Source organism: Canis lupus, chromosome 18, assembly GCF_048164855.1.
Source record: "Canis lupus baileyi chromosome 18, mCanLup2.hap1, whole genome shotgun sequence".
Taxonomy (NCBI): Eukaryota; Metazoa; Chordata; class Mammalia; order Carnivora; family Canidae; genus Canis; species Canis lupus.
In genome coordinates this window covers 53583612-53608152 of record NC_132855.1, presented here as the reverse complement: position 1 = coordinate 53608152, position 24541 = coordinate 53583612, and the positions used below count along the sequence as shown (strand labels likewise).

General features: G+C 38.0%; 1 protein-coding gene across 4 annotated transcripts in view; it reads right to left on the bottom strand.

The window, feature by feature from the left end:
- The window catches only part of AHCYL2 (adenosylhomocysteinase like 2), a 163193-nt gene that overhangs the window by 58030 nt on the left and 80622 nt on the right, over nt 1–24541 (bottom strand). The window contains exon 1 of one of the 4 annotated variants that reach the window (XM_072784534.1): nt 14308–14441. The exons of the other annotated variants lie outside the window; for them this stretch is intronic. The gene's annotated coding sequence lies outside the window, so the exon portion shown is untranslated. Of the gene's footprint in view, nt 1–14307; nt 14442–24541 lie in introns of those variants that run through there. 4 annotated transcript variants of the gene reach the window in all.

The following is a 24541-nucleotide window of genomic DNA, read 5'->3' as shown; positions in this document are numbered from 1 at the left end:
ATCCCAGTACATACTCCATCCCTAGGAAAGCTGTTTTGCCCACTATTTCCTGAATGTGAAGACCACATAGCACAGCAGCTAAGACCTTGGTTTGGGAATTAAACAGACCCGGGGAGAATAAGGACTCTGCCCTTTACTTAACCTCCCACTCCTCCAGTTTTCCAATCTGTATAGTGGAATAATAATAATAGCCACCTCACACAACTGAAGCAAGGATTTAAAAAGTGTGTATACACTAAGGGCTTACTAAATGATAGCTCTTACTTATGTCATTATTATGTTGTGTCCTTTCCCACTTCATGCCTTTGCTCATGCCATTTTCCCAAATTAAAATGCATCCATTCTGCTTCACTTCTGTTAACTTGACTTATGCAAATTCCTCAAGTTCAACTCAAATGATAGTACTGCCATGGAACCTAACCTAGAAAAAACAACCTCCCTTTCCTCTAGTATTGGTCTTTGGTCACATCACTGTTTTCACCCTTTCTCATGTTAAAGTTAATGCATCTGTGTGTTGTCTCTCATCAGATTACAGGCTTTTTCTTTTTTTTTAGATTACAGGCTTTTTCAAGTGCTTAGTCAGTTTGATTTGCCCACAGTGTCTGGTACACAGTAAGGGCTTAAGAAATTATCATATTTTGTATGCTGTATGTACACCTTACAGTACTTTGGGGGTAACTTGCATAATCAGTGTGTTCAATATATTTATGTCCATTTTATTGAACCTGGAATGTTATTTTACATATGCAGGGATTTAGTTATACTATTGCCTACAGTTATGACTTATTTGTGGTGAGTCCTTAATAGGGTTTTAATCCTTAATTATATTATCTCTGCAGGAATATATAATCCACTTTCCATTGCTTGATCTGCATCAATTGTAATCCATTATGATCTGCATCATAATAAAGCTTTTAGGAACAAATCAAGGCCAAAAGAGTGGAGTCCAACCCTAAAAATATTTCAGTGATCAGCAAATTACTAGATTACTAGTGGTCTTGTAGATGTTTTCTACATAATAGGTTATTTAAGTAATAGAAGATGATTGATTGCACTCATGGTAAATGTCAAAACATGGAAGAAAATGACTTAAAGAAGATGGGTGGGAATATAAGAATAAGCACAAATAAAATATATCACTTTTGCAGGCTAAACTATCATACTAGTTGTGACTTTTTAAAAAAATTTTATTTATTTAAGAGAAAGTGAGAGTGCAGGAGTGTAGGGAAATGGTGGGGGGGGGAGGGTAGTGAGAAGAGAAAGTCTCAAGCAATTCTGCGCTGAGCACACTAAGCACAGAGTCAATGTGGGGATCATCTCACAACCCTGAGATCAGGACCTGAGCTAAAACCAAGAGTCCAACTGACTGGGTCACCGAGGCGCCCCTGTTTGGGTTTTTTTACTGTAAGTTTTAACTAAAGTAGATTTCCTTTACAAACTGTAGCTTTACTACACCATTCTGCCATGACTGTGAAACAAAAACACAACAGGAGCTGTTATTACATTTGGGAACTGAAAGTCTAGTAACTGAGTGGGGCTGTATGCAGCAGGAGGCATGGGTGTAAGAACTAATTATATAGCTGTTTTCGATCTAATTTCATTTTACTATACTGTGCCTTAGAAGATACACCAACAGCAGGAGAAGGAGTAAGAGAACTGCACATGGTTATCTATAATAAGCACTCTTCCCATTTAGGTGAGAAGTTTGCAACCTTAGAAGAAAAAAAGTTACTCAAACTACATTTGTATCTATGGCCTTCAAACTTTACAAAAATTGACCAAGTTTGCAAAAGAATCTCATTTGCACTCCAAAAAGAACAACTTGGAGCTGTCTGTGCCAGTTGTGCTTCTGCCAGTGGTGATTTGATAGCAGTATTGTTAATGAAAGTAAGCCAGGTGACTTGCCAGAGTTGAGTATATGTTTGGCCAGAAGAGAAAAAAACAAGTCAATATTTCCAGGGGGTCAAAGTCAAAAAGAACCACACAGTGGTAAAGAAGTAACTGCAATGGCAGAACAGGTTTAAATAAGAGGTGATAAATCTGGAACCTAGAAAGTCACAGGGCACAGGGCAAAGAATACATGAATGTGACCCAATTCTCTATTCCTGGCTTGTTTCTAATGGTTTTATTAGACGTTGGCAAGTCACCTAATTACTTTCTTCCTCAACTTCCTCATTATAAACCAAGGGGGAGGTGGTGTATAGTGGACTGTGGGAAGGAACCAGTTCTGACATTCAGTATTTCTAAGCCGTCTGGTTTCTCTGAGGCTATAAGAAAAAAAAAATAACTAGGTCCTTAGTCACCTAAGTTACAGCTTATTGTAAAGGCTTGGATTCTTAATCTCCTGAGTTCAAAGTTCCATCTGGTCAGTTATGAGGCTGGCTGTGGAAATGCCTTAGGTCTCCTTTGCCCCTGCAAACCTGAAGTGCTAATGCTATCATAGCAAATGGAATTGTTGAATTCTCCCCCTACCCACAACCTAAATGTTAGGCATCCTCTCAATACCTTAAGACTCACATCCCACAGGTATTTTAGACTCCACACAGAGGCACCATCATTACTGCTAAAACTACAGGTTTTGGAGCTAGACAGGCATGGGTTTAAAGGCTAGCTCCACCACCTACTATCTGTGTGTATCTTTACATAAAGATATAACTATATAAGCTATATAACTTTTTGAACCCTTGCTTCCTTAACTGTAAAACAGGATAATAATGCCTTCCTCACACTAATGTTATCAAAATTAAATAATACACAGAAATATACAAAAAGGGCGAGGAAGTTATTTTGTCCAAAACCATAGTAGAGTCATATCAGACTGAATCTTGACTCACACTTACTAATTGTAACTTTAGGCAAATTACTTATCCTTTCAGTGCCTCAGTTTTCTCATCTGTAAGATGAGGATATTGAAAGTATCTACCTTATTGAGAGGATCAAATAAATTTATATATAAATTATTTTATAATAATAAAATAAATTTATATACACATACACATATATATATCACTTAGAACAGTGCCTGGAACTTGTCAGTGCTATTTAAAAATCACTATTATTATGAATATAACATGTTTATTCCTTTTTTTTTTTAAAGATTTATTTATTTATGATAGAGAGAGAGAGAGGCAGAGACACAGGAAGAGGGAGAAGCAGGCTCCATGCCGGGAGCCTGACGTGGGACTCGATCCCGGGACTCCAGGATCGCGCCCTGGGCCAAAGGCAGGAGCCAAACCGCTGAGCCACCCAGGGATCCCCAACATGTTTATTCCTGAACACACTCAAATCCATCTTCTACATGATGAATTCATTCAATCAAACCATAGATATTTATTGGGTGCCTATTATGTGTCAGCCAGCATAGAAAGACAGTCCCTGCTCTCATGGTGCTTACCATCAGGCAATTAAATAATTACAGTAAAAATATGAAAAATTACCAGGTAAATACAGGGTACTATGCAATATATGGCAAAGGTGCTAATCACACATATTGGGAATGAGGAGTTCCATTTAAGCTAAAAGGTAAAGAATGATTAGGGGGTGTCTGGTGTGTATTTGGCAAGAAGAGTATAATATCTCTTGCACTCTGTCCTTTCTTCTTCATACCAGCTGTCTAAAGCCTGACTATCAACACATCCATCTAAATCAGTGCTTCATAAGCTTGAATGTGCCTATGAATTATTTGGAGATCTTGTTAAAATGCTGATTTAGGTCCCAATATTCTACATTTTTTTTAAAGATCTAGTTGAGAGAGAGAAAGAGAGAAAGAGGAAAGGGCAGAGGGAGAGAGAGAATCCTGAAGCAGACTCTCCACTAAGTGAGAAGCAGGACATGGGGCTTGATCCCAGTACCCTGGGATCATGACCCAGACATACTCAACCACTGAGCCACCCAGGCGTCCCCATAGTGGGCCAGTTAACCAACTGAGCCAATCAGGTACCCCCCAAGATTCTACATCTTTCACAGCTCTCACATGATGCCAATAATGCTGGGACTACACTTTGACAAGGGCCTAGATAATTCCATCCCTATACAGCCTACTTCAATTTGTTAAATCAACTTATATATGATTATCATCAGCCCAATCATTTAAAAATCTGATCACATCACTTCCTTGTTCATAATGCCTCAAAAGCTCCACACTGTCTTCAAAATAAAATCCAAATTTCTTAGCATGACATACAAGACCCTGCAGGACTCAGCTTGTGCATACCTCCTATGCCTCAGCTCTCTGAATTTCCCCATATCCCAACTATGAACATACACATCCCTTTCAAAATTTAGCTTAGCTGTAATTTCTTTCAGTACACATTTCCAGCTTCTGGTCTAGGTTAAGAACCAATTCTGAGTTACTGAGTAATTTCCCAGACTGATCATTTGTTTCCAACTAGAGCTGCAAGCAATTTGAGGGCAGAGATTATATGTCTTATTCCTTCATTCCAAGTGCCTAGCATATAGTAATCAACTAATGAATACGTGCTTAATGAAAAAAAATGACTTAAAGAATAGTTAGATCAGAGTAAAGCCTCAATTGAATAAAATACAGGATAGGCACGTAAAGGGTAAATAGAAAAGGGACTCAAGTATGACTAAGAACTGACAAAACCATAAATAGAAATGTCACTATAACAAAATTCTGTACCTCCCTGCCACTGACTAATCCAATCACTGTTTCTCAGATAAATAATTAAGCAATACAGAGACTACAGTACACTAAAGCAGGCACCACGCCACCTTTTCCACTCCCTGTTAAGCCGTCTAGATTCTGGGGGTGGAGTGTGGAATGTAAATCTTCAATCTCCCTGACACAGCGAATAGAGCTCCATTCAGGTCAAAGTTCAGTTTGCTGCAGTTAGCACCTCTAGCTCAAACTGTCCTCAAAGAGAGGTCAAGCTAAAACTTGAGAACATCTTAAACTTGAAGACAATCAGAATAAGAGTGGGAAGAAATTTATCACAGACTGGAGGGTCATGGGGTACAGGATAGTGGGAAGGGAGTAGGGTAAAATACTGAAACATAATGCCATTAAATAAACATAGAATGTGGACTTATTATATCTTTCAATTTTTAAGTAAATTTTTATGGAAGTGTAATTAACCTCCAAAAAAATACACCAATAAAAATATTATAGTTCAATAAAATTTCAAAGGTCAACACATCTATGTAACCACTACCCAGATAAAGAAATACTGGGTTACTAGCATAGGAGATCTTTCCTCATATCCCCTCTCAGGCATTACCCTCACTTCTCCCTATAGGTCACGCCTACCCTGATTCCTATCACCACTGATCAGTTGTGCCTACTTTTGAACCTGATATAAATATCATTTTCTGCTCAATACATTTCTAAGAGTTATCCAACTCAGCTGCATTTAGTAGTTCATTTATTTTTATTACCAGAAAGTATCTCATCACATGAATATTCATAATTTATTGACTTCATTCTCCTGTTGAAGACTTTTCAGTTTGAGGGCCATAACAAACTGATGTTGCTATGAGCATTCTTGTATTTGTTGTATGGTGCCCATGTGAAGCTACTTCCGGTTGGTTATTTATCGAGGTGTGTAAATTGCTGGGCTATAGGGTATGCATATGTTCAAGCTATGTAGGTAATGCTAAGCAATTTTCCAAAGTACTTATACTAATTTCTACTCCTACCAGCAGGGTATCAGTGTTCTAGTTGCTTCATATTCCTGCCAGTGCTTACTTTTGTTGGCCTGTTTACAGTTTAGGCATTCTAGGTAATGATACTACATTGTGATTTTACTCTGCATCTCATAGCCACCATTATTATCACCACTGAGCACAATTTTGTTTTTGTGTTTTTTGGGCCTTTATTAGGTTGAGGTATAATTCCTCTATATCCATTTTGTTGAGAGCTTTTATCATGAATGGATGTTTAATTTTGTCAAATTCTCTTTCTGCATCTACTGAGATGATCATATGGTTTTTAATCCTTCATTTTGTTAATATGGTGTATCACAATGATTGAGTTGTGGATGTTGCACCATCCTTGCACCTCTGGAATATATTCCATTTAATCATGATGTATGATTGTTTTAATGTATTACTGAATTTGACTTGCTAATATTTTGTTGAGGATTTCTGAATCTATGTTCGCCATGAATATTGGTGTATAACTTTTTTTTTGTATGTGTGATAAAATATACATAAGATTTGCCATTTTAACCATTAAAGAAAAAAATTTTTTTTAAGTAGACTCCATGCCCAACATGGGGCTCAAACTCACAGCCCTGAGATCAAGAGATGCATGCTCTACTGACTGAGCCAGGCAGGAGGCCCAACCATTTTAAAGTGTACAATTCAGTGGCATTAAATACATTCACACTGTTGGGCAACCAGAACCACCATCCATCTCCAGAACTTTTTCATTATCCCAAACTGAAACTCTACACTCATTAAAGAATAACTTCTCATTTTCCCCTTTCCCCAGCCCCTGGTAACCACTATTCTACTTTCTATATCTTTGAATTTGACTACTCTACGTACCTCATACAAGTAGAATCATACAATATTTGTCTTTTGTATTTGGCTTATTTCACTTGGTATAATGTTTTTAAGGTCCATCTGTATTGTAGCATGTCTCAGAATTTCACTCCTTTTTTATGGCCAAATGATAATATTCCATTGTATGTATATACCATATTTTGTTTATCCACCTTCCATCCACTGGTGGACATTTGAGTTGTTTCCAACCTTTTGGCTATTTTTTTAAAGACTTTATTTATTTATTCATGAGAAACACAGAGAGAGGCAGAGGCATAGGCAGAGGGAGAAGCAGGCTCCTCACAGGGAGCCTGATGTGAGACTCAATCCTGACCCAGAATCATGACCTGAGCAAAAGGCAGATGCTCAACCACTTAGCCACCCAGACGCCCCCATTTTGGCTATTTTAAATAGTGCTGCTATGAACATAAGTGTGCAAATACCTGTTCACAGCCCTACTTTCAATTCTTTGGGGTACATACCCAGAAGTGGAATTTCTGGATCATATTGTAATTTCTGTTTATCTTTTTGAGGAACTAAAACCCATATTGTGCTTTCCATAGAAGCTGCACCATTTTACATTCCCATCAGCAAAGCACAAAGACACTTCAAAGTAACTTGAAGAAACTTGGTATACTGGCACACTTTTATCTGCTTATTGGCCATTTGGATATTCTTTTATGTGGAGTCACTTTTCAAATCTTTTGCCTGTTTTTCTATTGGATTGTCAGCCTTTTCCTTATTGATTTATATGAGCTATTTATATATTCTGGTTATGAGTCTTTTCCAAACATTTCTGACTCTGTGGCTTGCTTTTCCTTTCTTACTATTGTCTTTTTTTTAAACTTTTGATTTTGAAATAAGTTTAGACTTAGAACAATTAGCAAAAACAGTATGGAGAGTTCCCATATACACTTTGCCCAAGTTCCACTGATTTAACATCTTGTAAAACCAGGTCAATTACAAAAATTAAGAAATTAACATTGGTACAATACTATTAACTAAACCACAGACTTTATTTGGATTTCTCAAGTTCTTCCATGAATGTCCTTTTTCAGTTGCAAGATCCAGTCCAGGATCCCTCACTGCATTTAGTTGTCATGTCTCCTTAGTCCCCTCCAATCTATGATAAATCCTCAGTTCTTCCTTGTTTTTCATGACCCTGACAACAGTAGTTGACTGAATCCTGGAATAAAACTATGCAGTGACCAGATTAAAAAAAAAAAAATTAAAAACTCAATGTATATTACCTACTCATCTCTTTGATTAATTTTTAGTCCCCCCTTAGACTTATTGACATATATTGTATTAACATAATGATTTGACATATGTATATATTGCAAAATGACTGTCACAGTAAGTTTAGTTAACATCTATGTGGTAACCACATCCTTATGTGGTTACAAATATTTTTTCTTGTGGTATTATCTATTTATCTCTCTTGGTTATTTTTTTAGTAGAGACACCAACTCTATTAATTAGTAAAATGATTTTATTTGGTAGGTAGTTTTCTTGTTTGTGACTTTTTTTTAATTTTTAAAAATTTATTTAAATTCAGTTAATTGACAGTGTATAGAATTGACAGTTTTATAGGTAGAGTTCAGTGATTCATCAGTCTTATAAAACCCAGTGCTCATTACATCACATGCCCTCCTTAATGTCCACCACCCAGTCACCCTATCCCCCCATCCCTCTAGCAACCTTCAGTTTGTTTCCTATGATTAAGAATCTCTTATGGTTTGTCTCTCTCTCTGATTGCATCTTGTTTTATTTTTTCCTCTTCCCCTATGCTCCTGTTTTGTTTCTTAAATTCCACATATGAATGAAACTATATGATAATTGTCTTTCTCTGATTGACTTATTTTGTTTAACATAATACCTTCTAGGTCCATCCACTTTGTTGCAAATGGCAAGATTTCATTTTTTGATGGCTGAGTAGTATTCCACGTGTATATATACCACATTTATCCATTCATCTGTCGATGGGCATCTGGGCTCTTTTCTGAGCAGGAAGCCAGATGTAGAGCTCAATCCCAAGACCCGGAGACCATGAACTGAGCTGAAGGCAGATGCTTAACCGACTGAGCCACCCAGGCTCCCCTTGGTTGTGACTTTTAATAAACTTTTCTAGTGCTTCAAATACCCTAAGTGCTCAGAGACTATCTCTTTTTAATCAACATGAACTAAGTGTCTCTCTTTCCACTAAAAGATCAATAGAGCCTAAACTTCCATTTATAAAATAAATAAGCCATGGGGATGAAAAGTATAGCATAGGTAATATAGTCAATAATACTGTAATAACTTTGTATTGTGTCAGATCGTTAACTACACTATAGTGGTGAGCATTGCAGAATGTAGAAAATTGTCCAATCATTATGTTGTACACTTAAAACTAATAACATTGTATGTCAACATACTTCAATTAAAAAGGAAAAAAAAAAAAAAGAGATATCAACAGGGCCTGAATAGTTCCTGAATTCCTGGTCTGTTTTCTAATTTTTTGGGAATAAGAATGTATTGCCCTTATAAAAAGAGAAAAAAAAATTTAATGTGTCATAGACAGAATAATGGCCCCTCCAAAGATGTCCACGTTCCAATTTCCAGAGCCTGTAAATATACAGGATAGGTAAGGCTACAGATGGAATTAAGTTTGCTAGTTGGCTGACCCTGAGATGGAGAGATTATCCTGAATTAGCCAAGTGGACCCAATATAATCAAAAGGTTCCTCATAACTAGAAGAGGGAGGTGGCAAAAGAGTAAGACCCAGAGACAGATTTGAAGATGCTATGCTGCTGGCTTTGAGGATGGGGGAAGGGGCCACATGCCAAGGAATGCTGGGTACTTCAGAACCTGGCAAAGGCAAGAAAATGGATTCTCCTCTAGGCCTCCAGAAGGAATATAGCCCTACTGATACCTTTAAAAAAAAACTATTGAAGTATGATTGACATGCAGTACCTTTTTAGTTTAAGGTGTACTTCACAGTGATTCAATATTTTTATATATTACTAAATGATCCCATCATAAGTCTAGTTACCATCTGTCACCATGCAAAGTTATTACAGTATTATTGACTATATTCTCTATTGTGTACATTATATTCCCATGACTTATTTATTTACAACTAAAATTTGTACCTCTTAATTTCTTTTTTTTTTTTTTTTTTTAAATTTATTTATTTATGATAGTTACACAGAGAGAGAGAGAGAGAGAGAGAGAGAGGCAGAGACACAGGCAGAGGGAGAAGCAGGCTCCATGCACCGGGAGCCCGACGTGGGATTCGATCCCGGGTCTCCAGGATTGCGCCCTGGGCCAAAGGCAGGCGCCAAACCGCTGCGCCACCTAGGGATCCCCTGTACCTCTTAATTTCTTTCATCTATTTCATCTGCCCAAATCCCTTCCCCCTCTGGTAACCAGCAGTTCATTTCCTGTGCCTGAGTCTGTTTCTGTTTTGTTTGTTCATTTGTTTTGTTTTTCAGATTTCACATATAAGTGAAATCATACAAAATTTGTCTTTCTCTGTCTATTTCACTTAGCATAAAACCCTAGGTCACAAATGGCAGGATTTCATTCATTTTTATAGCTAGTAAAATTTCTAACATATTGATTTTAGTCCACTGAGACCCATTTTGGGCTTCTACTCTCTAGAACTGTAAGTTAATACAATGGTATTGTTTGGGTTTTTTAAAAAGATTTTACTTATTTATTTGAGAGAGAGAGAGAGAAGGAGTAAGCCCAAGTAGACAAAGAAGAGGGAGAAGCAGACTCCCCACTGAACAGGGAGCCCAACACAGGGCTTTCTCTGAGGACTCCAAGATTATGACCTGAGCTGAAGGCAGGCGCTTAACCGACCGAGCCACCCAGGTGCCCTGTACAATGGTATTGTTTTAAGCCATAGAAAATTAAACAAGGCTCCAAGATTTTAAAGAGTGGGGGAGGTTTGATCTTAAATATTTCAATTGTTTTCAGATAACTACTCATGCATGTTCAGGTTTGGTTGACAATGTTTTCATAAATTTTTAAAATTCTGCATATTACAGATATTTAATCTGTATTATTTAATAATTTTAAAACTGCTTGAAATAAGATTCCTTTTTTTTTTTTTTTACCAAATCCTAACTTTGTATGATTAGAGCACTGTCAACGAGAGTGGTGGGAGATAAGACAGGAGAGGTAGGCAGAGGCTGATCATGTAGGGTTTGCAGGCCACAGAAAAGTTTTAATTTCATTGTCAGAATAATAGGAAGTGGGATGCTTGGCTGGCTCAGTTGGTGGAGCATTCAGCTCTTGATCTTGGGATTGCAAGTTTGAGCCCTATGTGGGTATAGAGATTGCTTAAAAATAAAGTCTTAAAAAAAAAAAAAAACGAGAGAGAGAGAGAGAGAGAGAGAGAGAGAGAGAGAGAGAGAGAGAAAGGGAGCTACTAGGTGATCAAAAGATCACCATGACTATAAGGAGAAGAAACTAAATGAATATGAATGGAAATGAGATTAGTTGGGCAGCCCAGGTGGCTCAGCGGTTTAGTGCCACCTTTAGCCCAGGGCCTGATCCTGGGGACCCAGGATCAAATCCCGCGTCGGGCTCCCTGCATGGAGCCTGCTTCTCCCTCTTGTCTCTGTGTCTCTGCCTCTCTCTCTCTCTCTCTGTCCCTCATGAATAAATAAATAAAATCTTAAAAAAAAAAAGAAAGAAAGAAACGAGCCTAATTAGAAAGTCATTAAAATATGAGAGATGATGGTAGCTTGGATTGCAATGATAGTAGTGAATGGATTTAAGACAGATGTTGGTAGCTGACTCCATAAGACTTGATAACAAACTGAATGTAAAAGATAAGAAAGATATCAAGAATGATCATTAGGTTTCTGGTTCAAGTAACTAATTAAATAGGGATGCTACTGATTAAAGTGGAGAAGGACAGGGGGAAAACAGGTATGAGAAGAATACCAGGGCTTAACTTTGATCATGTTAAGTTTGAGATGTCTATGAGACAGATAAGTGGAATTGAAATAGCAATTGAATAGAATCTGGAGCTCAGAGGAAAGTCTGGGCTGGAAGCATAAAATTGGGAGTTACTGATTTCTTATTATTTCTGTAATTTAAATCCCATGTGTACACAAATATATAAAACCATGAGAATGGATAAATTTCCCTAGAGAGGGGAAACAAGCAAATAAAACAGGATCCACATCTGAGCCTTGATCCACCATATAGGGTAGAATAAGAAAAGCTAGCAGCTGAAATTTGAAAAGCAGTAGTCGGAAAAAGGGAAAAAGAGAATGGTGTCACTGAAATTAAGTAAAGAGATTATTTCAAAAAGGAAAGCGTGATCAGCTATTTCAAATACTCTGGGAACTTTGGTATGATGATAGCTGAAAATAGTTTTTAGAATTAGGCAGCATGGAGGTTTCTGGTGACTTGGGGGAGTGATGGGGGTAGGGGAAGGGGTATGAAAGCAGGATTAGGGAAAACTGAAGAATGACCAGGAGGTTAAGTAGGAGAGGCAGTTTAAACAGATAACGCCTTTGAAAAACTGGGCTGTGAAGCAGAGTAAAGAGATGTGGAAATAACTAAAGGATTATGTCAAAAAGAAGTGATTGATGTGTGTGTGTGGTGGGGGCATGTGTGCTTTTGTTTAACAAGATGGTTACTAGAGCTTGAGTAAACTCTGAAAGAAATGATCCAACAGAGAGGGAGGATGAAAATGTATTTATGTGTGTGTGTGTGTGTGTGTGTGTGTGTTTAGAAGTGTAAAAAAAGGAAAGAAAGAGCTAAATAAGGTTGCCAGGTAAAATTCAATATGCCAGTTATATTTGAAGTTTAGATAAACAACAAATAATTTTTAACATAAATGTGTCCCAAATATTGCATAGTACATGCTTATACTAAAATAATTTGTTAACCTTAATTTAAAATTTAACTATGTATTTTGTGTTGCTATTGCCAAGTCTGACAACCTTAGGAGTAAATCAAGAAGAAAAATCTCTGAGAAGAGAGAATGGGATCCAGGGCACAAGTGGAGAAACTGTTCTTAGGATTAGAAATAATTTCTTTCTTTGTTACAGAAAGAAAAAGAAGAAATAGATGCAGGCAGCGTTATAGATAATGGTAATAAGATGAGGGAATTCACATCTAAGTGCCCCCTCCAACAATGAATTATGACAAATAACATCAATCAAGGGATTGAGGAAGAAGAGCTATAGGAGAATTGTGAAGCTTTAAGAGATAACTGGCTTATAGTAATTTAAAAATAGACAACTAACAGCCACAGAAAGTTTCTAAGTAGGGCAGTAATATCTCTGCAGAATAGTATGATAAAAATATGCTTAGAAAAGATGCATTCAAGAGAGAATGTGGCTGAAAGAAATGAGGACAACCTTGAAGACGGTTAAAGTCTGGATTTCCAGATTACAAATATATGAAAAAAACCACAACAAATTTGAGAAATTATATAAAGGAAGAACTAGCAGGATCTAGGCAAAGATCTGGACACAGAGTTGAAGGGAGCAAAGTTCCTATTTTACACACACACACACACACACACACACACACAGTCATTGCCAACATAGTGCATTCAAGTTCCATGCATCAACAACTTACATCATTACTGCTTTACGTCTGTAAAAATAACCAACCATGATTATTTTCCTACCTGGCACTTTTCTGCCAAAAAGTTCTAATTGCTTTATAAAACTTTTTGCCTTTTTTACCTTTCATGAAAGTCAAATAAGGAATATTCTAATGAGTTCCAAAGCAAATCAATCAAACATAACCATGATTAGAAAGCAGATCTTTTTAGATCCCAGGGCAGGATATTATATATTTAAGAGATTCCTAATAAGAGGCTTCTGAACATTAAAGAAAATCTACTAAGTGGATTGCCCACTGCCATCTTCCATATAACAACCCACTGTCTAGCAGCCAATTTTTTTAAGTTGTATCAATGAATGAGTTAATGTGTATAAGGTACGTATACAGGGTTAGGCTCCTGTGAGCCTATGGTTATAACATTTTCATCAAATGATTAATAGATAACCCTGTTTTATGTGGGTTTTTGTTTCAAGAAGCTTTATTTAATGTATACTCTTGATTCATTAACATTGAGCTCACAGCCAACAGCACTACAACTCATGGCTGAATGAAACTTACCTAACACACATTTTTTCTCTATAAAGCACATCACAGGGATCCCTGGGTGGCGCAGCGGTTTGGCGCCTGCCTTTGGCCCAGGGCGCGATCCTGGAGACCCGGGATCGAATCCCATATCGGGCTCCTGGTGCATGGAGCCTGCTTCTCCCTCTGCCTGTGTCTCTGCCTCTCTCTCTCTCTGTGACTATCATAAGTAAATAAATTAAAAAAAAATTATAAAGCACATCACAGCCTTTATGTAGTACAAATACTAGACAGCACTTCAGGACTACATTTGGTGGACATTTTAAACAGTGAAATCCCAAGAAAGAGCACAGAAATGTAAAAAATACAGCATTAAATAGACCATGAAAAGGACACTTAGATGAGAGTATGAGAATTTGAACAAGAAGGCAGAACACTGTCTTATTTGACCTCAACTGGGAGCATACATGTCAGGTGACTCACATTTTTTGCTACTCTACACATGTCCATGGATGACCACTGAAAGGACAGGCGGTATTGATTTTGGGGCTACAAATAAACTTTAGTGGGAGGCAAATTTGCAAATACAGAATCTGAGAATAATGGGGATCACCTGAGCTGTTGCATTCACTTGCTTCAAATGATTCCAAGGCAAATTTGCTCTGATTTTATAACTTATGAGCCAGTTTTTACCTGTAGATGCTGTGAGTACCTCCTGAGGTCCAAAATGACCTTGATTTCACTTCTTCTTTTCTTTTTAAACCTCAATTTTGCTTCTCACTTCAGTTCTCTATGAGTTAAAGATGTCCTAGTCAAAAATCTTCTGCCAAGTCTGAGAGTGACCAAAAAAATAGAATTCAATCTTCTTAAAGCAGTGCTGACATTGTAGTGTTAACAGGATGTTAACCAGTGTTAACATCTGGTTGCAAGAGAAGATCTTACACAATGAAGACTTACAAGGGGCCAAATTCAGACATGTAAGACTCCTGCTACCGATTAGTTATGCCTTTGCTTGGGCTGTTCTGCTGCTAAAAACCACTCCAGCCTACAGGTCAATAAAACCTAGTAATTCTGCCATGTTCCCCTACTCAGTCCTTTCTTCCTATCTCCATACTTGCTGTCAAATATTCTCTATTTTTCTCAAATGTCCAACTATAACATCTATCACTTACTCTGAGAACATTATTTATCATCTATTTCACAGGGAAAACTAAAACCATTAAATGGAAAAAAATTGTTCAACTTCTTGACACCAAAGCCTACAACCTCACCCACATCTATCTTTTCTTGCCTCCTTCTTGTCTTAATGGAAGAAGATTAATGGAAGAGGATTCTCTCTTCCCATCTGTTATAGACTAAATTATATCCCCCAAATTCACATGCTGAAGCCCTAATTCCCAATGTGGGGAATATGCAATGGAAATAGGGCCTTTACAGAAGTAATTAAAGTTAAATGAAGCCATTAAGGGTGGGGTCTGAATCTCATGGAATTATTGTCCTTATAGTAAGAGGAAAAGACACCAGACAGCACTCTACTCTGCAGCATACATAGGAAAGAGAACGTGAGAACACAGAGAGAAGGCAGCTCTCTATAAGCCAGGAAGAGGACTCACCACAAACCAATCCTGATAGCCTCTTAATCTTAGACTTCTAGGCCCCAGAATCATAAGAAAATACATTTGTGTTGTTTAAGCCACCAAGTCTGTGGTATTTTTTTATGGCAGCCTAGTAGACTGAGAAATCATTTAAGATTAGTCCTTCCAACCAGTACTCTGGATCAAATCCTCTCTCACCTTCTCAGGGACTGTTCTCTATTAGTTATCTCCTTTCACTCATATTTCTTCAATTTTTCACCCTCTAATGACTTCTTCCCATCAGACAAAATATGCTTAGGTTTCTCCCATCCCCAAAATAAATAAATCTCACCTTCTAACTTTCAACTAGCTACTGCTCTCTTACTTACCTTCAAACTTCAAAACTCCTTGGCTTTCTAAGCTTACTATATCTCTAATTCCTTACTTTCTGTTCACTCCTCTATGTACTATAGTCTGGCTCCTGCCAACCCACTGAAACTATTTGTGTCAAAGTCACCATGTCCTTGTTGCTAAATTTAATGGGGATTTCTCAGCTTACTTTACCTCTTGACACTGCTAATAGCTTTTCCTTGAAAGACTCTCTTCCTTTGGCTTTCATAACATTACACCCATTTTTTTCTTTGATCTCCAAGATATCTTACTCCTTTCCTCTGTAGCTTTTTTTCACTTTGGGTCCCTAAAATGTAGGAATTCTTAAAGATACTAATCTGTTTCCTCTTCACTCAAAATATTGTCTTACCCATATCCGTGGTTTCATTTACAATTAATGTGCAGATAACTTCCAAAATTTTGTATCTAGCATCTCTCTGACCTTCAGTTCAAAATGGACAATGACCTACCAGATGGCTTTACTCTGTGATGTTTACATAGGCACAACATATCTACACTTACAGACTTTTTCTAGTAAGGGAGATAGAAAAAATAGATGAAATGGTTAATTTTCTGGTAAATACTATAAAGGAAATGGCCAAGAGGCTAAAGTATAAAACTACCTTTGATAAAATAGTCCAGGAAAGTTTTTTTTTTTAAGATTTTATTTATTTATTCATGAGAGACACATAGAGGCAGAGACATAGGCAGAGGGAGAAGCAGGCTCCACGCAGGAAGCCCGATGTGGGACTCTATCCTAGGACTCCGGGATCATGCCCTGAGCCGAAGGCAAACGCTCAACCGCTGAGCCACCCAGGCATCCCAAGGAAGGTTTGTTTTTTTTTTTTTTTTTTTTTAAGATTCAGTTAGGGGCAGCCCTGGTGGCTCAGCGGTTTAGCGCCACCTTTAGCCCAAGGCCTGATCCTGGGGACCCAGGATCGAGTCCCGTGTCAGGCTCCCTGCATGGAGCCTGCTTCTCCCTCTGCCTGTGTCTCTGTCTCTCTCTCTGTCTCTCGTGAATAAATAAATAAAATCTTTAAAAAAAAAAAAAAGTGTTGAAATAATTAGTAGACAAAAAAAAGTAAAAATAGTAAGAATCTCTTTAATTCTGATTCAGATAGGTAACTGACAAGGAAAGAAAGAAAAAATTCCTTGTAACCCTTCTCTCCTTATGACTTCCAAACCTATGCAGGAACAATGCAGCCACTGCAAACTGAAAGCCCAGAGATCCAGTGGTTGAGACCTGATTCTGAGATTTTGTTTTTCTTTTCTTTTTTCTTCCCTTCCTTTACTATTGAGAAAAACAATAGAAGGCATGGACAATTCAGAAAGAGGTCACTGCTATGGGATTTAGGCAACACAGTAATCTTGGGAGAAAACCGGCTCTTAATTCTGATAATCAACAACTCAACCCAACTCCTTATCTACTTGTTTCACACCTCAATGTGGAATCCAAGGAACTTAGTCACTTTACAGAAAAGTACACTTTGACATACCCCTCCATTGAAGTCCTTCAATTTAAGAAACTGAGTCCTACCTCTCTAAGTGTAACAGAGGGCCATTTCCTTAAAGCAGTCCCTAAAATTATCAAGTATATTCTGGTTGTGGGATAGCAGAAGAGATTAATTCTCAAAAAAAAAAAAAAGAGTAATTTGAAAGTCACCATTGTGTCACCAAGCATGTGGCAAAAAGATAGTGTGACAGTTACCAGGTACAACTTAGCTTTGGAAGCACCAGATTCTCTTCAGCAAAAGTTTTGTCAATAATAGTTAGGAAATCTCTGAAATGACTAGAATTTATAGATCATCTACTATGGCAACTAACAAATCCCTAGTGCTTCCAATGAAGCTTGCTTCAAACTTACTACTCACTGAGACAGTATAATAAAGAAGTGAACAGGAATGCCTAGGTGGCTCAGCGGTTGAGCATCTGCGTTCAACTCAGGGTGTGATCCCAGGTCCGGGGATCAAGTCCCATATCAGGCTCTCTGCAAGGAGCCCGTTTCTCCCTCTATGTCTCTCTCTGCCTCTCTCCCTGTGTCTCTCATGAATAAATAAATACGATCTTTAAAAAAGAAAGAAAGAACGGACAGCACATATACCCAAGAGGAATGTCTAGGGATGATAGTACTCTGTTAATAAAACCCTGTGTATCAAATTAAAACATGGACAGATAAAGAGTAACAGTCTACCTAGATTAAAAAGTCAGCCCAAGAGCTCACTCTTGTGGAGAGAGGGAGGAAAAGAAGAGCTAAAGCTGGACACAAATAAATACGGAATGTGTGTACAAACTAAAGTGAACAATTATCATTCTAAAGTAACCTGAAGGAAAAGAACACAATCCAGACTGTAAGCGGGTGGAGCTGAGGTATAAAAAGTGTTATAGTGCCAGGAGTTCATTTTTCACCTCGCAGCTAGAATGTCACCTCTTCAAGGACTTCCCTGATTATCCTATTGGGCCCTGCTCCATCACTTTGGACCTATTATTACCTTATTTTATTTTCTTCAGTTACTTACCACTAGCTGAAATTATTTATTTTCTTTGTTTTCACCTTCTAGGACTTAAGCTTCAAGAAGGCAGGGGCCTTCTCTGTATTATTCACCTAGCATAATGTCTGATACAAACAGATACTCAGTATATATTGAAAGTATACAGCTTTGGGGATCCCTGGGTGGCTCAGTGGTTTAGTGCCTGCCTTCCCCCCAGGGCCTGATCCTGGAGCCCCGGGATCGAGTCCCACATCAGGCTCCCCGCATGGAGCCTGCTTCTCCCTCTGCCTGTCTCTGCCTCTCTCACCCTCTGTGTACCTCATGAATAAATAAAATCTTAAAAAAAAAAAAAAAAAAAAAAAGAAAGAAAGTATACAGCTTTTACCATGCAAGGTTAGCAAGAGATTACAGTAACAATCAAAGAGCTGCAGGAACACAGCTCAACTCGTGTGGAATAAGGCTTCCCTGAGGAAATTATACTAGATTTGGGTCTTGAAGAAATAATAAAATATACCTAACTCTGTAAGTCTCCAAAACTGTCATGGTGCTTCACATCTTCACGCCTTCAATAACAAACGGGAAGGAAAAAGAGACTACATTTACTGAATGCTTTTTATATTCCAAATCCTATGTAGTTTTGGCATGTGTTAACTCACTGAATCCTTACAAAAACTTACGAGGTAGGTGCTTTTATTATCATCACTACTTTACAACTGAGAAAACTGAAGTATAAACGGGCTAAATAACTGAAGTAACACTATTATTATATTTGTTACGGTGATCTACAATCAGTGAACTTTGACGTTACCATTATAATTGTTTTGGGGCACCAAGAACTACACCCGGTATGAGGCGATGAATTGAATTGATACAAATGTGTGTGTCCTGACTGATACTGGCTGGCTGTTCTTCCTCCATCTCTCTCCCTCTCCTCAGGCCTCCCTGTTCCCTGAGACACAACAATATTGAAACTAGGCCAATTAATAGCCCTACAAGGGCCTCTCAGTGTTCAAATGAAAGGGAGAGTCACATGTCTCTCACTTTAAATCAAAAGTTAGAAATGATTAAGCTTAGTGAGGAAGGCAGCTCCAAGGCTGAGACAGGCTGAATGGAAAGCTAGTCCTCTTGTACCAGTTAGCCAAGCTGTTACTACAAAAGAAAAGTTCTAAAAGGAAATTAAAAGTGCTACTCCAGTGAACACACAAATGATAAGAAAGTGAAACAGCCTATTGCTGGCATGGAGAAAGTTTTAGTGGTCTGGATAGATCAAACCAGTCACAACATTCCCTTAAACCAAAGCCTAATCCAAAGCAAGACCCTGACTCTACAATTCTGTGAAGGCTGAGAGGTGAGGAAGCTGCAAAAGAAAAGCTTGAAGCTGGCAGAGGTTGGGTCCTGAGGTTTAGGGAAAGAAGCTGTCTTGATAACATCAAGTGCTGATGTAGAAGCTACAGAAATTTATTCAGAAGATCTAGCTAAAATAATGAAGGTGGCTGTACTACACAACAGATTTTCAATGTAGATGAAACAACCTTATACTGGGAAAAGATGCCATTGAGGACTTTCATAGCTAGGGAGAAGTCAATGCCTGGCTTCAAAGGTTCAAAAGACAGGTTGACTCTCTTGTTAGGGAGTAATGCAGCTGGTGACTTTAAGTTGAAGCCAATGCTTATTTACTATTCTGAAAATCCTTAGGCCCTTAATAATGATGTTAAATCTACTCTGCCTGAGCTCTGTAAATGGAACAAAGCCTGGATGGCAGCACATCTGTTTATAATGTGTTGTACTGAACATTTTAAGCCCACTGTTGAGATCTCCTGCTTAGGAAAAACAGATTCATTTCAAAATACTACTACTCATTGACAATGTACCTGGGTACCCAAGACCTCTGATGGAGATGTACAATAAGATTATTTTCATGCCTGCTAACACAATGTCCATTCTGCAGTCCATGGATTAAAGAGTAATTTTGACTTCCAAGTATTATTAAAGATTTTATTTATTTGAGGATGGGGAGCAGCAGAGGGAGAAGGACAAGCAGACAGTGCGCTGAGTGCAGGGCCTGAAATGAGGCCCAATCCCACAACCCCAAGATCATGAGCTGAGCCAAAATCAAGAGCTGGACGTTTAATCAACTGAACCATCCAGGAACCCCAAGTATTATTATTTAAGAAATATATTTCATAAGGCTAAAGCTGCCAGAGACACTGTTTTCTCCAATGGATCTGGATAAAGTAAATTTTAAAGCCTTCTAAAAATAATTCACCATTCTAGATACCATGAAGAGCATCCAGATTCGTGGGAAGAGGACAAAATACTAACATGAACAGGAGTCTGGAAGAAGTTGATTCCAACCCTCATGAATGACTTAGAAGGGTTCAAGACTCAGGTGGACGAAGTAACTGTAGATGTGGTAGAAAGAGCAAGAGAACCAAAATTAGAAGCGGAGCTTGAAGATGTGACTGCATTGTTGCAATCTCATGATAAAATGGTTTCTTTCCTTTTTTTAAAATATTTTATTTATTTATTCATGAGAGACACAGAGAGGCACAGACACAGGCAAAGGGAGAAGGAGGCTCCATGCAGGGAGCCCAACGTGGGATTCGATCCTGGGTCTCCAGGATCAGGCCCTCGGCTGAAGGCAGCGCTAAACCACTGGGCCACCCGGGCTGCCCTGTTAAAATGGTTTCTAGAGATGGAGGCTACTCCTAGTGGAGATGCTGTGAAGACTGTTCAATTGACAACAAAGGATTTAGAATATTATATAAGCTAGTTATTAAAGCAATGGTAGAGTTTATAGGATTGGCTCTAATTCTGAAAGAAGTTCTACTGTGGGTAAAATGCTATCAAATAGCATTGCATACTAGAGAAATCATTTGTGAAAGGGAGTCAATCAATGCAGCAACTTCACTGTGTTATTTTAAGAAACTGCCACAGCCACTCCAATCAACAACCAGCATCCCATCAGTGAGCAGCCATCAACATCAAGGCAAGACCCTCCACCAGCAAAAAGATTATGACTTGCTGAAAGCTCAGAGGATGGTTAGCATTTTTTAAATAAATGAATTATTTTAAAATTAAGGTATGTGACACCTGGGTAGCTCACCAGTTGAACACCTGCCTTTGGCTCAGGGCGTGATCCTGGGTCCAGGGATCGAGTCCCACATCAGGCTCCCTGTGAGGAGCCTGCCTCTCTCGCTCTCTCTCTCATGAATAAATAAATAAATCTTTTAAAAAATAAGCAAAAAATAAAGGTTATGTGTATCTTTTTAGACATAGTGCTACTGTACACTTTATAAATCACAGTAAAATAAGCGTAACTTTTATATGCACTAGGAAACCAAAAAATTAATTTGACTCACTGTATTGTGGTATTTGCTTTATTGTGGTGGTCTGGAACCAAATTCACAGTATCTCTGAAATATATCTTTAGTACCATTTGAAAGACTTTCAAGTACTTAGGTGTAAAAGCAAACAAGGTAGGAATACAACAGGAGATTCAAATATTCCATAGCTTAATGAAATAAATTTCTTTTAATTATTGGGTTTGGGTGTTTTCCTTTATCATTTCTCCCCCTGGTAATATAAAAATCTAGACAGTTATATTTATACATTCATTAGGCTACAATTATATCTTTCCAAGGATTGTAATTATTCATTATCACTGTGAAAAAACAAAAACAAAGACAAAACTTGAGGTGATGAAGGTGAAGAAGGGAAGCAAAACCTTCCCATTAAACATCAGGAAACTACTGAAAATAAAGACCTATGAATCTTAAGAATATTAGCTCAGTGATTTCAAGTTTAGGTGAGTAGTCCTGAGTTATTTAACCTGTCTCCATGTAGTTTCTTATTACAACCTTTTAAAAACATTTAATTTTTTAGAGTAGTTTTAACTTCACAGCAAAATTAAGTAGAGAGTTCATGTATATCCCGTCCCCAACACACACAGCCTCCCCCACTATCAATATCCCGTACCAGAGTGGTACAGTTTTATAAAATGGACATACCTACATTGACACATCATTATCACCCAACGTCCAGTCTGCATTAGGGTTCATTCTTGGGCTTATGTAGTCTATGGATTTGACAAATGTATAACTACATGTATCCACCACTATTATACCAGCATACAGAATAGTTTCACTCCCCTGAAAATCCTCTGTGCACTGCCTATTCACCTCTTCTGTTCCTCCAGCCCTGGCAACAACTGATCTTTCTACTGTCTCCATAGCTTTGCCTTTTACAGAACGTCATATATTTGGAATTATACAGTATGTAGCCTTTTCAGATTGACTCTTTTCACTTAGTAATATGCATTTGAGGTTTTTCCATGTCTTGATAACTCATTTCTTCTTAATGCTGAGTAATATTCCGTTGCCTAGATGTACCATAATTTATCCATTTACTTACTAGTTAGTTCCAAGTTTTGGCAAGTATGAGTAAAGCTGCTATAAACATCCATGTGTGGAAGTTTCAACTAATTTGGGTAAATACCAAGGAGTGCAATTGCTGGATTATGTAGCAAAAGTATGCTTAGGTTTATAATAAACTGTGAAATTGTCTTTTAAAGTGGTTGTACCATTTTGAATTCCCACCAGCAGTGAATGAGGGTTTCTGTTGCTCCACATTCTCACCAGCATTTGATGTTGTCAGTGTTCTGGATTTTGTCCATTTTAATAGGCATGTAGTAGTGTCTGGTTGTTTCAGTCTGCATTTCCATGATGACATATAATGTGGAACATCTTTTTTTTTTTTTTTTTTTTAAGATTTTATTTATTTGACAGAGAGAGAGAACACAAGCAGGGGAAGCGGAAGAGGGAGAAGCAGGCTCCCCATTAACAGACAAGCTGATGCAGGACTCAATCCCAGAATCCTGGGATCATGACATGAGCCAAAGGCAGATGCTTAACCAACTGAGCCACCCAGGTACCCATCTTTTATATGCTTATTTGCCATCTGTGTATCTTCTTTGGTGAGGTGTCTGTTAAGGTCTTTGCCTATTTTTCAATCACATTGTTCACTTCCTTATTGTTGAGCTTTAAAGTGCTTTGTAGATTTTGAATAATAGTCCTTTATTAGATATGTCTTTTGCAAATATTTTCTCCCAGTTTGTGGCTTGTCTTCCCATTCTCTTGATACAGCTATTTTTAACAGATGAGAAAATTGAGGTTCAAAAATTTACCTGCTTGAGGCATACAGTAGGAAGGCAAAGCCAGGACTTAATCTCTGTTCTTACCACCATTCCATGCTGTACTCCTAGAATTTATTTGGAAAAGCTGACAGAATACTGCAGGGAAAAAAAACAAAGCAAAACACCACAAACCACCACAACCACTCTGATCCTGGACAGAGGAAACCACACAGCCTCCCCTTCTCTTATCCCACAAATTCCCTCTAGTAATCTCCTACTGATTGTCTTGTTTCAATTTTCATTTCTGTGCTGATAACTCCTATATCTCTATTTATAGCCTAGGCCTCTTCGATCTGTACATTCAAATGCTATTGGACATCTCTAGTTATATATCCCATGGGTTCCTCAAACACAGCCTATTAAAACTGAACTCCTCCTATTACCCTCAAACTCGCTCCTGAATTCTCTATCTCAATAAATGCACCTCCATTTCAGAAACCTTGAACTTCCCCTAAGACCATGCTCCTTCCTATCCTATCATTTCTTTCCTTTCTAAGATTTATTTGAGAGAGAGAGAACACGCATATGCATGAGTGGGGAGAAGGGCAGAGGGAAAGAGGAATAAAGAAGCAGGCTCCCTGCTGAGTGTGGAACTGACATGGGGCCTGATCTCACACCTGATATCATGACTGAGCCAAAATCAAGAGTCAGATGCTTAATCAACTGAGCTACCCAGGCACCCATATCCTACCCATTTTATTTGCAAAAGTAGCCCCAATTCGAAAAATTCTGTGTACTCTGTGCACTGACTTCATCATTTTCTCACAATTCATCAACCTCTTCCTAGTTTTACTTCCCTCCTTTTCTAGCCTAGATTTCCAGGTCATCTTAAAAATGACTTATAAATAACCTCATTCCCACTCTCCCTTCATCATTTTGCCAGGCAAAACTTCAATCCTGATGGCCCTATCATCTATCTATTCCAGCTAAATTTTGCAAAAGAAAAAACCATGCAACCAAGCTGACTGATTTCACTTTAAATTCATATTCCCAAACCTCAAATGAGCATCAAAAGTGCCTCAGTTACCTTATGCAAAAAAGGTACATATTCCCTCCTGTCCCCTCCCAGGAAGAATATTTCATGTTTGTCCCCTCAAACTTCTATCTTCACTTTCAAGTGACAGCCTTACCTTATAGAGGAAAAAAATAATTTTAAGAGAACAGGAAAATATCTGAAACAAATTCTCCCATTCCAACCATAAGGCCAACCTCATCTGCCCTAGTCTCTCCTTCTGCCTTTTCACTGAAGTAAGAGTCTCACCTTGTGCTCTACAGTACAT